We start from the raw sequence: 3,728 nt of genomic DNA, 5'->3' as shown, positions 1-3,728 counted from the left end.
GGCCCAGTTTTCAAAAGTGAACTGTAGCGGGGTGTGTGGTGGCAGCACTTGGGAGGCAGAAGAGGGAGGATTACTCTTGTGTTTGAGGCCAATTTGAGACTATATACTGAATCCCAGGTCAGCGTGGGCTAAACTGAGACCCTACTTTGAAAACCAATACCAAACAGAAATAAAACGAAATGATTATGTAAATCCCAGCACTCGGGAGGCAGAGGGAGGAGGATTACTGTGACTTCAGGCCACCCTGAGACTACATAGTGAATTCCAGGCCAGACTGGGATAGAGTGAGACCAAGGGTGGCCTCGAACTCACGGCCATCCTCCTCCTCTGACCACACAAGTGCTGGGATTTAAGGCAGGCACGCGCCACCACAGCCGGCGTATCACACCTGATTTTAACCTATGGTACACAGCCGTAGTAATGAAAGCAGCACGGTACTGGAACAGAAACAAACATGTAGATCGATGGAACCGAATAGAGGACCCAGATGGAAGCCCAGGTACCCACAGCCACCTGATCTTCTACAAAAAAATGCCAGAAATACTCACTGGCGAAAAGACAGCTTCTTCAGCAAAGGGTGCTGGGAAAAGTGGATATGTATCCCTGGAAGGATAAAAATAGATCCTTATCTCTCTCCATGTGCGAGAATTAAGTCCAAATGGATCGACGACCTTAATATCAGAACCAAAAACTCTAAAACTGCTAGGGGAAACAGTACGGTGTTGGGGGGGGGGGGGCGGGAATGGCCAGATATCTTAGCACTTAAGGTGTCTGCATGCAAAGCCTAACGACCTGGGTTCAATTCCCAGGACTCACATAAGCCATATGTACAAGGTGGAATATGCGTCTGGAGTTCATTCCTAGTGGCTGGAGGCTCAGCCTTACCCATTCTCTCCTCCCTCCCTCCCTCCCTCCTCCTCCCTCCCTCCTCCCTCTCTCTCTAAGTAAATAAAATAAAGAAAATAAATAAAATACTTTAAAAAAAACAAAGAAAAGAAAAAGTAGGGGAAACCTTTACAACGTAAGGGTCTTGGCAAAGCCTTTTTGAATGTAACGCCAACAGCTCGGGAATTAACAACCATGGATCAAACGTTGGGACCTCATGAAATTACAATGCTTTTGTGCGGTAAAGGACAATGTGAGAGAGCACGGAGGCAGCCTACAGAATGGGGGGGGGAGCAACAATCTCTGCCAGCTATACATCTCACAGTGGAGTAATGTCCAAATTATACAAAAAACTCAAAAAAACTACAAAATAAGAAATCAAACAACTCAATTCAAAAATGGGCTATGGAACTGAATAGAAAGTTCTCAAAAGAAGAAACACAGAAGGCATATAAACACTTAATTTTTCTTTCTACATCCCTAGCCTTCAGGGAAATGCCAATTAATACTATAATGAGATTCTATCTCACTCCTGTCAGTATGGATGCCATCATGAAAAAAAAAAAAAAAAAAAGGACCATCAATGCTGGAGAGGGTTATGGGAAAAAGGAACCCTTCTACACTGTTGGTGTGAATGCCATCTGGCCCAGCTATTGTGGAAAGCAGTGTGGAGGTTCCTGAGACAGTTAAAAGTAGATCTGCCATTCGACCCAGCTATACTCCTCCTAGGCGCATATCTAAGGACTCGTCCCGGTACCTTACAGATAGATACTTGCTCGACCATGTTTATTGCCGCTCTGGTCACAATAGCTAGGAAATGGAACCAGCCTACATGTCCCTCAACTGGTGAATGGATAATGAATATGTGGCACATTTATACGCTGGAGTTCTACTCAGTGGTAAAGAAAAATGAAATTATGAAACTTGCATGAAAATGATGGATCTGGAAAGGATTATACTTAGTGAGGTAACCCAGACCCAGAAAGCCAAATGTCACATGTTCTCTCTCCTATGTGGATCCTAGCTACAAATGATTGGATTCTATGTGAGTTAGAATAACACTCAGGAACAGAGGCCAGTAAGCTAGAAAGGAGATACTGAAGGAACAGAAAAGGACGAAGGGTTCTTAATAGGATGGTATTGTATATGCGGGTACGTAGGAGAACAGATTAATGGGGGTGTGACAAGGCCTAAGTGAGGTCAGGGAGAGAGACTGAGTAAAGGACGGCTGGAGGGGGGGGGCTCACCAAAATCTAAGAGGATATATATACCCGTCACATGGCAACCGACTGCTCTGGACAACGTTACTAGGAAATTTTCAGTGCCAGGGATGGGATACCTTCCAGGGAGTTGTTGGCCAGGGAGGTCTCCGATGCCCCCAAAACACTACAGGCCGCTGCCGAGGCTCTTGGTTCCCCCCCCCCCCGCCCCCGGGAATAGACAGTAAGACCCATTGCTGAAGACTCCACATACTTGGGTTGTACGGTCACTGAGAAATCATACTGGAGCTGAGCTGAAAACCTCCTCCGTGGAGACCAGCTGACAGAAAGTTGGAGAAAGGTACGCTGCATGCCATTCAACAGGAGAAAGAGAAATCACCAGTGGAGATACTCTACTGACAGTGTAAGCTTTACATTTGGCCAGTCAGGCCAGATGAGCCAATGGGTGCAATAGTGGCATGTCTGTTGTGGGGGAAACCAACCGCCCTCTAATTGGACTGGAGGATCACTCCACGCGAGGGAATACATCCCTGATACTGAAAACCTACAACAGAGGTAGTCAGGAGCCCTAGGGGTCTAACGCCTGCTGCCGTCTGGCTAAACGTATATACTATGTTCACCAAACTGCCGATAATAAGCACCGCCCTTAATGTTCATCCCGTATATTAATGCTACTCTCACTCTGGTTAGAGAAGCTTCTCTTTTCACATGGCAGGGGCCTTGGGATGACTCAGAAGCCACCATGGTGTTGAGAAGACGTGACGGAGGAAGGGCTCAGCACTGAAATATCTCTACCACACCTTCCTTCCAAGGCTCAGGGTCCATTGCAGGAAGGAGTGCTGGAAAACAATGTATGATCCGGGCCGGGGAAACGGCTTGGTGGTTAAGGCGTTTGCCTGCAGAGCCAAAGGAGCCAGGTTGGATTCCCCATGACCCACGTTAGCCAGATGCACGAGGGTGTGCATGCCCTGGAGTTCGTTTGCAGTGGCTGGAGGCCCTGCCCACCTTTTCTTTCTTTTTTCTTTCTTTCTTTCTTTCTTTCTTTCTTTCTTTCTTTCTCTCTTCTTTCTTTCTTTTCTCTCTCTCTCTCTCTCTCTCTCTCTCTCTCTCTCTCTCTCTGTTCTCTCTCTCTCTCTCTCTCTTCCGATTTCTCTGTCAAATAAGTAAATAAGTAAAAATGAACAATTTAAAATAGAGAGAGAGAGAGAGAGAGAGAGGGAGGGAGAGAGAGGGAATGTGTGCCAGGGCTGGTGGCGCACGCCTTTAATCCCATCACTGGGGATGCAGAGGTAGGAGGATCGCTCAGAGTTCAAGGCCGCCATGAGAATATATAGTGATTCCAGGTCAGCCTGGGGTAGAGTGAGACCCTAACCTCGAGAAACAGAAACAAAACCAAAAAAAACCAATAAAATAATTAAGTAAAAGAAAGACTGATTGAGAGTAGGAAGGAATATGCTGGACAGTGGAATATCAATGGGGATAGTGGGGGACGGGAAGGAGGGAACTAGCATGGGTTATTGATATTTTTGAAGTTGTCTCTTAAAAGAAAAGTTATAGTAAGAAAAAATTAGTAATGCATTGTGATTGAACCCAGCGCCTAAGTATGCTGGGCAACTGTTGGTC

Source organism: Jaculus jaculus, chromosome 9 (assembly GCF_020740685.1).
Source record: "Jaculus jaculus isolate mJacJac1 chromosome 9, mJacJac1.mat.Y.cur, whole genome shotgun sequence".
In the NCBI taxonomy this organism is placed as follows: domain Eukaryota; kingdom Metazoa; phylum Chordata; class Mammalia; order Rodentia; family Dipodidae; genus Jaculus; species Jaculus jaculus.
Note: the sequence above shows the minus strand (reverse complement) of the source record.